Source organism: Callithrix jacchus, chromosome 1 (genome assembly GCF_049354715.1).
Source record: "Callithrix jacchus isolate 240 chromosome 1, calJac240_pri, whole genome shotgun sequence".
NCBI lineage: Eukaryota > Metazoa > Chordata > Mammalia > Primates > Cebidae > Callithrix > Callithrix jacchus.
In genome coordinates this window covers 219,521,920-219,535,194 of record NC_133502.1, presented here as the reverse complement: position 1 = coordinate 219,535,194, position 13,275 = coordinate 219,521,920, and positions in this window count along the sequence as shown.

Here is a 13,275-nt window from a genome sequence, read left to right as displayed (position 1 = left end):
TATAATCTGTCAGAAAAAATATACAATGACCTATTCTACTCTGTTTTTGAGTATATACACCAACTCCATATGCTCTCTCATGTAAAATACAGAAATTCTATATTTAAGCGAATCGAAAAAAATCTCAATATCATCAAGGCACCCCAATGTTAAAAGCAAAATTTCTCTGAATATAATCTGTCAGAAAAAATATAAAATGCCCTTTTATACTCTGTTTTGGAGTATATGCAGCAACTCAATATGCGCTCTCATGTAAAATACCGAAATTCTAATTTTACGCGAATTGAAAAAAATATAAATAATATCTAAGCACCTTAAAGTTAAAAGAAAATGGCTCTGAATATAGTCTGTTAGAAAAAATATGCAATGCCTTATTCTAATCTGTTTTGGAGTATATACACCAACTCAGTATGCTCTCTCATGTAAAATACCGAAATTCTAATTTTACCCGAATCGAAAAAATCTAAATATTATCTAGGCACCCCAATGGTAAAAACAAAATTGCTCTGAATATAATCTGTCAGAAAATATATACAATGCCCGATTCTACTATGTTTTGAAATATTTACACCAACTCCATATGCTCTCTAATGTAAGTCGCAGAAATTCTATATTTAAGCGATTCAAAGAAAAAATAAGTATAATATAGGCACCCCAATGTTAAAAACAAAATTGCTCTGAATATAAACTGTCAGAAAAAATATACAATGCCCTTTTCTACTCTGTATTGGAGTATATACACCAACTCAATATGCTCTCTCATGTAAAATACAGAATTTCTATATTTAAGCGAATCGAAAAAAATCTAAATATTATCTAGGCACCCCAATGTTAAAGGCAAAATTGCTCTGAATATAATCTGTCAGATAAAATATACAATGCCCTTTTCTACTCTTTTTTAAAGTATATACACCAACTCAATATGCCCTCTCATGAAAAATACCAAAATTCAAATTTTTCCCGAATTGAAAATAATCTAAATATTTTCTAGGCAACCCAATGTTAAAAGCAATATTGCTCTGAATATAATCTGACTGAAAAAATATAAAATGCCGTTTTCTACTCTCTTTTGTAGTATATAAACCACCTCAATATCTAGGCAACACAATGTTAAATGCAAAATTGCTCTGCATATATTCTGTCATAAAAAATATACAATGTCCTCTTCTACTCTGTTTTGGAGTATGTACACCAACTCAATATGCTCTCTCAGGTAAAATACCGAAATTCTAAATTTACGTGAATCGAAAAAAGTCTAAATAATATCTAGGCGCCCCAAAGTTAAAAGAAAATGGCTCTGAATATAGTCTGTTAGAGAAAATATACAATGCCGTATTCTACTCTGTTTTGGAGTATATACACCAACTCAGTATGCTCTCTCATGTAAAATACAGAAATTCTAATTTTACCCGAATCAAAAAATTATAATATTATCTAGGTACCCCAATGTTAAAAATAAAATTGCTCTGAATATAATCTGTCAGAAAAAATATACAATGCCCTTTTCTACTCTGTATTGGAGTATATACACCAACTCAATATGCTCTCTCATGTAAAATACAGAATTTCTATATTTAAGCGAATCGAAAAAAATCTAAATATTATCTAGGCACCCAAATGTTAAAAACAAAATTGCTCTGAATATAATCTGTCAGAAAAAATATACAATGCCCTATTCTACTCTTTTTTGGAGTATATACACCAACTCAATATGCTATCTAATAAAAAATACATAAATTTTATATTTAAGCGAATTGAAACAAATCTAAATATTATCTAGGCCCCCCAATGTAAAAAGAAAAATTTCTCTGAATATAATCTGTCAGAGAAAATATACAATACCATTTTCCACTCTGTTTTGGAGTATATACCCCAACTCAGTATGCTCTCTCATGTAAAATACCAATATTCTAATTTTACATGAATCGAAAATAATCTAAATATTATCTAGGCACCTGAATGTTAAAAGCAATTTGTCTCTGAATATAATCTTTCATAAAAAATATACAATGCTTTAATCTAGTCTGTTTTGGAGTATATACACCACCTCAATATGCTCTCTCACGTAAAATACAAAAATTTAAAATTTACGTGAATCGAAAAAAATCTAAATAATATCTAGTCGCCCCAAAGTTAAAAGAAAATGGCTCTGAATATAGTCTGTTAGAAAAAATATACAATGTTTTTTTCTACTCCATTTTGGAGTATATACACCAACTTCGTTTACTCACTCATGTAAAATACAGTAATTCTAATTTTACCGGAATACTTAAAATCTAACTATTACCTAGGCACACCAATGTTTAAAACAAAATTGCTCTGAATATAATCTGTCAGAAAAAATATACACTTCCCTATTCTACTCTGTTTTGAAGTATATACACCAACTCAATATGCTCTCTCAAGTAAAATACAGAAATTCTATATTTAAGCGAATCGAAAAAAATCTAAATTATATCTAGGCGCCACAAAGTTAAAAGAAGATGGCTCTAAATATAGTGTGTCAGAGAAAACATACAATGACTTATTCTACTGTGTTTTGGAGTATATACACCAACTCCATATGCTCTCTCATATAAATTATCGAAATTATAATTTTACCTGAATCGAAAAAATCTAAATATTATCTTGACACGCCAATGTTAAAACAAAATTGCTCTGAATATAATCTGTCAGAAAAAATATACAATGCCTAATTCTACTCGGTTTTGGATCATATAGACCAACTCCATATGCTCTCTTATATTAAATACAGAAATTCTATATTTAAGCGAATCGAAACAAATCTAAATATTATCTAGGCACCCAAATGTTAAAAACAAAATTGCTCTGAATATAGTCTGTTAGAAAAAATATAAAATGCCTTTTCCTACTCTATTTTGGAGTATATACACCAACTCAGTATGCTCTCTCATACAAAATACAGAAATTCTAAATTTACCCGAATCGAAGAAGTCTAAATATTATCTAGGCACCCCAATGTTAAAAACAAAATTGCTCTGAACACTATTTGTAAGAAAAAATATACAATGCACTTTTGTACTCTGTTTTGGAGTATATACACCAACTCAAAATGTTCTCGCATCTAAAATACCGAAATTCTAATTTTACGCCAATCGAAAAGAATATAAATAATATCCAGGTGCCCCAAAGTTAAAAGAAAATGGGTTTGAATATAGTGTGTTAGAAAAAATATACAATGCCTTATTCTACTCTGTCTTGGCGTATATAAACGAACTCAGTATGCTCTCTCATGTAAAATACCAAAATTCTAATTTTACGTGAATCGAAAGAATCTAAATATTATCTAGGCACTCCAATGTTGATAACAAAATTGATCTGAATATAATATGTCAGAAAAAATATACAATGCCGTTTTCTAATTTGTTTTGGAGTATATACACCAACTCAATATGCTCTCTCATGTAAAATACCGAAATTCTAATTTTACATAAATCGAAAAAAGTCTAAATAATATCTAGGCGCCCCAAAATTAAAAGACAATGTCTGTGAATATAGTCTGATAGAAAAAATATGCAATGCCTTATTCTACTCTGTTTTGGAGTATATACACCCACTCAGTATGCTCTCTCGTGTAAAATATCGAAATTCTAATTATATGCGAATCGAAAAAAATCTAAATTATATCTAGGCGCCCCAACATTAAAAAAATGGCTCTGAATATAGTCTGATAAAACAAATATACAATGACTTATTCTACTTTGTTTTGGAGTATATACACCAACTCAGTATGCTCTCTCATGTAAAATACCGAAATTGTAATTTTACGTGAATTGAAAAAAATCTAAATATTATCTAGGCACCCCAATGTTAAAAGCAAAATTGCTCTGAATATATTCTGTCAAAAAAAAATACAATGCCCTATTTTTCTTCGTTTTGGAGTATATACACCAACTCCATATGCTCTCTGATGTAAAATACAGTAATTCTATATTTAAGCAAATCGAAAAAAATCTAAATATTATGTAGGCACTCCAATATTAAAAGCAAAATTGCTCTGAATATAATCTATCAGAAAAAATATACAATGCCCTTTTCTACTCTGTTTTGTATTATATACACGAACTCCATATGCTCTCTCATGTAAAGTACCGAAATTCTAATTTTACGCAAATCGAAAAAAATCTAAATAATATCTAGGCGCCCAAAAGTTAAAAAAAAATGGCTCTCAATATAGTGTGTTAGAAAAAATATACAATGCTTTATTCTACTCTGTTTTGTAGTATATACACCAACTTAGTATGCTCTCTAATGTACAATACGTATAATCTAATTTTACGTGAATCCAAAAAAATCTAAATATTATCTAGGCACCCCAATATTAAAAACAAATTTTCTCTGAATATAATCTGTCAGAAAAAATATACAATGCCCTATTCTACTCATTTTTCGAGTATATACACCAACTCCATATGCTCTCTCACGTAAAATACAGAAATTCTATATTTAAGCGAATCGAATAAAATCTAAATATTATCTAGGAACCACAATGTTAAAAAGAAAATTGCTCTGAATATAATCTGTCAGAAAATATATACAATGCCCTATTCTACTCTATTTTGAAGTATATACACCAACTCGATATGCTCTCTCATGTAAAATAGAGAAATTCTAATTTTACCCAAATAGAAAAAAGCTAAATATTACTAGGCACCCCAATGGTAACAACAAAATTGCTCTGAATATAATCTGTCAGAGAAAATATACAATGCTCTATTCTACTCTGTTTTAAAGTACATACACCAACTCCATATGCTCTCTCATGTAAAATACAGAAATACTATATTTAAGCGAATAGAAAAAAATCTAAATATTATCTGGGCACCCCAATGTTAAATGCAAAATTGCTCTGAATATAATCTGTCAGAAAAAATATACAATGCCCTTTTCTATTCTGTTTTGGAGTATATACACCAACTCAATATGGTCTCTCATGTAAAATACCGAAATTCAAATTATACAAGAATCGAAAAAAATCTAAAGGAAGTTCATTGCAGCACTGTTTACAATAGCAAAGACCTGGAATCAACCCAAATGTTCATTGATAATAGACTGGATTGGAAAAATGTGGCACATATACACCATGGAATATTATGCAGCAATCAGAAATGACGAGTTTGTGTCGTTTGTAGGGACATGGATGAATCTGGAAAACATCATCCTCAGCAAACTGACACAAGAACAGAAAATGAAACACTGCATATTCTCACTCATAGGTGGGTGATGAAAAATGAGAACACATGGAAACAGAAAGGAGAGTACTAAACACTGGGGTCTATTGGGGGGAAAAGGGGAGGGCCAGTGGGAGGGGGAGGTGGGGAGGGATAGCCTGGAAAGAAATGACAAATGTGGGTGAAGGGGAGAAGAAAAGCAAAGCACACTGCCATGTGTGTACCTACGCAACTGTCTTGCATGCTCTGCTCATGTACCCCAAAACCTATAATCCAATAAAAAATTAAAAAAAAAAAAAAAAGAATATCTAGGCGCCCTAAAGTTAAAGGAAAATAGCACTGAAAATAGTCTGTTCGAAAAAATATACAATGCCTTATTCTACTCTGTTTTGGAATATATACACCAACTCTATATGCTCTCTCATGTAAAACACCGAAATTCTAATTTTACGTGAATCAAAAAAAATCTAAATAATATCTAGGCGCCCCAAAGTTAAAGGAAAATGGCTCTGAATATAGTCTGTTAGGAAAAATGTACAATGCCTTATTGTACTGTGTTTTAGAGTATATACACCAACTCAGTATGCTCTCTCATGTAAAATACAGAAATTCAAATTTTACACTAATCAAAAAATCTAAATATTATTTTGGCACCCCAATATTAAAAACAAAATTATTCTGAATATAATCAGTCAGAACAAATATACAATGCCCTATTCTACTGTTTTTTGGAGTATATACACCAACGCCATATGCTCTCTCATGTAAAATACAAAAATTCTATATTTAAGCAAATCGAAATAAATCTAAATATTATCTGGGCACCCCAATGTTAACAGCAAAATTCCTCTGAATATAATATATCAGACAAAATATACAATACCCTTTTCTACTCTGTTTTGGAGTATATACACCAACTCCATATGCTTTCTCATGTAAAATGCCGAAATTCTAATTTTACAAGAATCGACAAAAATCTAAATAATATCTAGGCGCCCTAAAGTTAAAGGAAAATGGCTCTGAATATAGTCTTTTAGAAAAAATATACAATGCCTTATTCTACTCTGTTTCGGAGTATATACACCAACTCAGTATGCTCTCTCATATAAAATACCGAAATTCTAAATTTACACGAATCGAAAAAAATCTAAATATTATCTAGGCACCCCAATGTTAAAAAAAAATTGCTCTGAATATAATCTTTCATAAAATATATACAATGCCGTATTCTACTCTGTTTTGGAGTATATACACCAACTCTATATGCTATCTCATGTAAAATACAGAAATTCTATATTTAAGCAAATTGATAAAAATCTAAATATTATCTAGGCACCCCAATGTTAAAAGCAAAATTGTCCTGAATATAATTTGTCAGAAGAAATATACAATGCCCTTTTCTACTTTGTTTTGTAGTATATTCACCAACTCAATATGCTCTCTCATGTAAAATACCAAAATTCTAATTTTACGCTAATTGAAAAAAATCTAAATAATATCTAGGCGCCGGAAATTAAAAAATAATGGCTCTGAATATAGTCTGTTAGAAAAAATATACAATGCCTTGTCTTACTCTCTTTTGGAGTATATACACCAACTCAGTATGATCTCTGATGGAAAATAACGAATTTCTAATTTAACGTGAATCGAAAAAAATCAAAATATTATCTAGGCACCCCAATGTTAAAAACAAAATTGCTCTAAATATCATCTGTTGAAAAAATAGACAAGGCCCTATTCTGCTCTGTTTTGGAGTATATACACGAACTCAGTATGCTCTCTAATATAAAATACGGAAATAGTAATTTTTCGTGAATAGAAAAAAACTACGTATTATCTAGGCACACCAATGATAAAAAAAAAATTGCTCTGAATATAATCTCTCATAAAAAATATACAAGGCCCTATTCTACTCTTTTTTGGAGTATATACACCAACTCCATATGCTCTCTCATGTAAAATAGAAAAATTCTAATTTTACACGACTGGAAAGAATCTAAATAATATCTAGGCGCCACAAAGTTAAAAACAAAATTGCTCTTAATATAGTCTGTCAGAAAAAATATACAAGGCCCTATTCTACTCTGTTTTGGAGTATATACACCAACTCAATAGGCTCTCTCATGTAAAATTCTGAAATTCTAATTTTACGCAACTCGAAAAAAATCTAAATATTATCTAGGCGCCCCAAAGTTAAAAGAAAATTGCTCTAAATGTAGTCTGTTAGAAAAAATATGCAATGCCTTATTCTACTGTGTTTTGGAGTATATACACCAACTCAGTATGCTCTCTAATGTAAAATACATTAATTCTAATTTTACACGAATTGAAAAAATCTAAATATTATCTAAAAACCCCAATGTTAAAAACAAAATTGCTCTGAATATAGTCTTTCAGAAAAAATACACATTGCCCTATTCTAGTCTGTTTTGGAGTATATACACCAACTCCATATGCTCTCTCATGTAAAATAGAGAAATTCTATATTTAAGCGAATCGAGAAAAATCTAAATATTATCTAGGCACCCCAATGTTAAAAGCAAAATTGCTCTGAACATAATCTGTCAGATAAAATACACAATGCCCTTTTCTACTCTGTTTTGTAGTATATACACCAACTCAATATGCTCTCTCATGTAAAATAAAGAAATTCTAATTTTACCTGAATCGATGAAATCTACATATTATATAGGCACTCCAATTTTAAAAACAAAACTGCTCTGAATATAATCTGTCAGTAAAAATATACAATGACTTCTTTTATTCTTTTTTGGAGTATATAAACCAACACAGTATGCTCTCTCATGTAAAATACAGAAAGTCTATTTTTACCTGAATGGAAAGAATCTAAATATTATCTTAAAACCCCAGTGTTAAAAACAAAATTTCTCTGAATATAATGTCAGAAAAAATACACAATGCCCTATTCTACTCTGTTTTTGAGTATATACACCAACTCCATATCATCTCTCATGGAAAATACAAAAATTCCATATTTAAGCGAATCTAAAAGAATCTAAATATTATCTAGGCACCCCAATGTTTATATCAAAATTGCTCTGAATATAATCTGTGAGAAAAAATATACAATGCCCTTTTCTACTCAGTTTTGTAGTATATACACCAGCTCAAAGTGCTCTCCCATGTAAAATACCGAAATTCTACTTTTAGGTGAATCAAAAAAAATCTAAATAATATCTAGGTGTTCCAAAGTTAAAAGAAAATGGCTCTGTATACAGTCTGTAAGAAAAAATATACAATGATTTATTCTACTCTTTTTTGGAGTATATACACCAACTCGGTGTGCTCTCTCATGTAAAATACCGAAATTCTAATTTTACATGAATCGAAAAAAATCTAAATCATATCTAGGCGCCCCAAAGTTAAAAGAAAATGGCTCTGAATACAGTCTGTTAGAAAAAATATATAATGCCTTATTCTACTCTGTTTTGAAGTATATACACCAACTCAGTATGCTCTCTCATGTAAAATACCAAAATTTTAATGTTACCTGAATCGAAAAAATGTAAATATAATCTAGGCACCCCAATGTTAAAACAAAATTGCTCTGAATATAATCTGTCAGAAAAAATATACAAGGCCCTATTCTACTCTATTTTGGAGTATATACACCAACTTCATATGCTCTCTAATGTAAAATACAAAAATTCAATATTTAAGCAAACCGAAAAACATCTACATATTATCTAGGCACCCCAATATTAAAATCAAAATTGCTCTGAATATAATATGTCAGAAAAAATATACAATGCCCTATTATACTCTGTTTTAGAGTATATACACCAACTCCATATGCACTCTCATGTAAAATAGAGAAATTCTATATTTAAGCAAATCGAGAAAAATCTAAATATTATCTAGGCACCCCAATGTTAAAAACAAAATTTCTCTGAATATAATCTGTCAGAAAAAATATACATTGCCCTATTCTACTCTGTTTTGGAGTATATACACCAACTCCATATGCTCAATCACGTAAAATACAGAAATTCTATATTTAAGCGAATCGAGAAAAATCTAAATATTATCTAGGCACCCCAATGTTAAAAGCAAAATTGCTCTGAACATAATCTGTCAGAAAAAATATACAATGCCCTTTTCTACTCTGTTTTGTAGTATATACACCAACTCCATACGCTATCTCATGTAAAATACCGAAATTCTAATTTTACGTGTATCGAAAAAAATCTAAATAATATCTAGGTGCTCCAAAGTTAAAAGAAAATGCCTCTGAATATAGTCTGTTAAAGAAAATATACAGTGCCTTATTCTACTCTGTTTTGGATTATGTACACCAACTCACTATGCTCTCTCATGTAAAATTCTGAAATTCTAATTTTACATGAATCGAAAAAAATCTAAATATTATCTAGGCACCTTAATGTTAGAAACAAAATTTCTCTGAATATAATCTGTCAGAAGAAATATACAATGCCCTATTCTATTCTGTTTTGAAGTATATACACCAACTCCATATGCTCTCTCATATAAAATATAGAAATTCTATATTTAAGCAAATCGAAAAAAATCTAAATATTATGTAGGCACCCCAATGTTAAAAGAAAAATTGCTCTGAATATAATCTGTCAGAAAAAATATACAATGCCCTCTTCTACTTTGTTTTGTAGTATAAACACCAACTCAATATGCTCTCTCATGTTAAATACAGAAATCCTAATTTTACGCGAATCGAAAAAAATCTAAATAATATTTAGGCGCCCCAAAGTAAAAAGAAAATGGATCTGAATATAGCCTGTTTTAAAAAATATACAATGTTATATTCTACTCTGTTTTAGAGTATATATACCAACTCAGTATGCTCTCTCATATAAAATAGCGAAATTCTAATTTTACATGAATCGAAAATAATCTAAATATTATTTAGGCACACCAATGTTAAAAAAAATTGCTCTGAATATTACCTGTCAGAAAAAATATACAATGCCCTATTCTAGTCTGTTTTGGAGTATATACACTAACTTTATATGCTCAATCATGTAAAATACAGAAATTCTATATTTAAGCGAATCGAAAAAATTCTAAATATTATCTAGGCACCCCACTTTTAAAAGCAAAATTGCTCTGAATATAATCTGTCAGAAAAAATATACAATGCCCTTTTCTACTCTGTTTTGGAGTATATACACCAGCTCAATATGCTCTCTCATGTAAAATACCGAAATTCTAATTTTACACCAATCGATAAAAATCTAAATAATATCTAGGCGCTTCAAAGTTAAAAAAAAATGGCTCTGAATATAATCTGTTAGAAAAAATATACAATGACTTATTCTACTCTGTTTTGAAGTATATACACCAACCCTATATGCTCTCTCATGTAAAATACAGAAATTCTATATTTAAGCGAATCGAATAAAATCTAAATATAATCTAGGCACCCCAATTTTAAAGGCAAAATTGCCCTGAATATAAGATGTCAGAAAAAATATACAATGCTTTTTTCTATTCTATTTTGTATTATATACACCAGCTCAATATGCTCTCTCATGTAAAATACCGAAATTCTAATTTTACGCATATAGAAAGAAATCTAAATAATATCTAGGCGCCTAAAAGTTAAGAGAAAATGGTTCTGAATACAGTCTGTTAGAGAAAATATACGATGCCTTATTCTACTCTGTTTTGGAGTAGGTACACCAACTCAGTATGGTCTCTCATGTAAAATACCGAAATTCTAAATTGACGTGAATCGAAAAAAAATCTAAATATTATCTAGGCACCCCAATGTTAAAAAAAAAATTTCTCTGAATATAATCTGTCAGAAGACATATACAATGCCCGATTCCACTTTGTTTTGGAGTATATACACCAACTCCATATGATCTCTCATGTAAAATACCGAAATTCTCTATTTAAGTGAATCGAAAAAGTTCTAAATATAATCTAGGCCCCCCCATGTTAAAAGCAAAATTACTCTGAATATAATCTGTCAGAAAAAATATACAATACCCTATTCTACTCTGTTTTGGAGTATATACAAAAACTCATTTTGCTCTCTGATTTAAAATACTGAAATTCTAATTTTACGCGAATTGCAAAAATTCTAAATAATATCTAGGTGCCCCATAGTTAAAAGAAAATCGCTCTGAATATAGTCTGTTAGAAAAAATATACAATGCCTTATTCTACTCTGTTTTGGAGTATATACACCAGCTCAGTATGCTCTCTCATGTAAAATACAGAAATTCTAATTTTACGTGAATTGAAAAAAATCTAAATATTATCTAGGCACCCTAGTGTTAAAAACAAAATTGCTCTGAAAACAATCTGTCAGAAAAAATATACAATGCCCTATTCTACTCTGTTTTGGAGTGTATACACCAACTCTATATGCTCTCTCATGTAAAATACAGAAATATTATATTTAAGCGAATCTAAAAAAATCTAAATAATATCAAGGTGCCCCAAAGTTAAAAAAAAAATGGCTCTGAATATAGTCTGTTAAAGAAAATATACAATGCCTTATTCTACCTTTTTTGGGGTATATACACCAACTCAGTATGCTCTCTCATGTAAAATACCGCAATTCTAATTTTACATGAATCGAAAAAATTCTAAATATTATCTAGGCAACCCAATGTTAAAAAAAAAATTGCTCTGAATATAATATGTCAGAAAAAATACACAATGCCCTATTCTACTTTGTTTTGGAGTATATACACCAACTCCATATGCTCTCTCATGTAAAATACACAAATTTTATATTTAAGCGAATGGAAAAAATTCTAAATATTTTCTAGGCACCCCAATGTTAAAATCAAAATTGCTCTGCATATAATCTGTCAGAAAAAATATACAATGCCCTTTTCTACTCTCTTTTAAACTATATACTCCAACTCAATATGCTCTCTCATGTAAAATACCGAAATTCTAATTTTACATGAATCGAAACAAATCTAAATAATATCTAGGCACCCCAAAGTTAAAAGAAAATGGCTCTGAATTTAGTCTGTTAAAAATAATATACAATGCCTTATTTACTGTTTTGGAGTATATACACCAATTCAGTAGGCTCTCTCATGTAAAGTACTGAAATTCTCATTGTCCCCAAATCGAAAAAATCTAAATATTATCTATTCAACCCAATGTTAAAAACAAAATTGCTCTGAATATAATCTGTCAGAAAAAATATATAATGCCCTAATCTACTCTGTTTTAGAGTATATACACCAACTCCATATACTCTCTCAAGAATAATACAGAAATTCTATATTTAAACGAATCAAAAAAATCTAAATATCATCTAGGCACCCCAATGTTAAAAACCAAATTCTGTGAATATAATCTCTCAGAAAAAATATACAATGCCCTATTCTACTCTGTTTTTGTGTATATACACCAACTCGGTATGCTCTCTCATGTAAAGTACAGAAATTCTAATTTTACCCACATCGAAAAAGATCTAAATATTATATAGGCACCCCAATGTTAAAAACAGAATTGCTATGAATATAATCTGTCAGAAAAAATATACAAGGCCCTTTTCTACTCTGATTTGTAGTATATACACCAACTCAGTATGCTCTCTCATGTAAAATACCGAAATTCTAATTTTACGTGAATCGAAAAAAATCTAAATATTATCTAGGCACCCCAATGTTAAAAGCAAAATTGCATTGAATATAATCTGTCAGAAAAAATATACAATGCCCTTTTCTACTCTGTTTTGGAGTATATACACCAACTCAGTATGCTCTCTCATGTAAATACAGAAATTCTATATTTAAGCAAATCGAAAAAAATCTAAATATTATTTAGGCAGCACAATGTTAAAAACAAAATTTCTCTGAATATAATCTGTCATAAATAATATACAAAGCTTTATTCTACTTTGTTTTGGCGTATATACACAATCACAGTATGCTATCTCATGTAAAATACAGAAATTCTAATTTCACGTGAATCAAAAAAAATCTAAATATTATCTCGAAACCCCAATGTTAAAAGCAAAATTGCTCTGACTATAATCTGTCAGAAAAAATATACAATGCCCTTTTCTACTCTCTTTTAAAGTATATACTCCAACTCAATATGCTCTCTC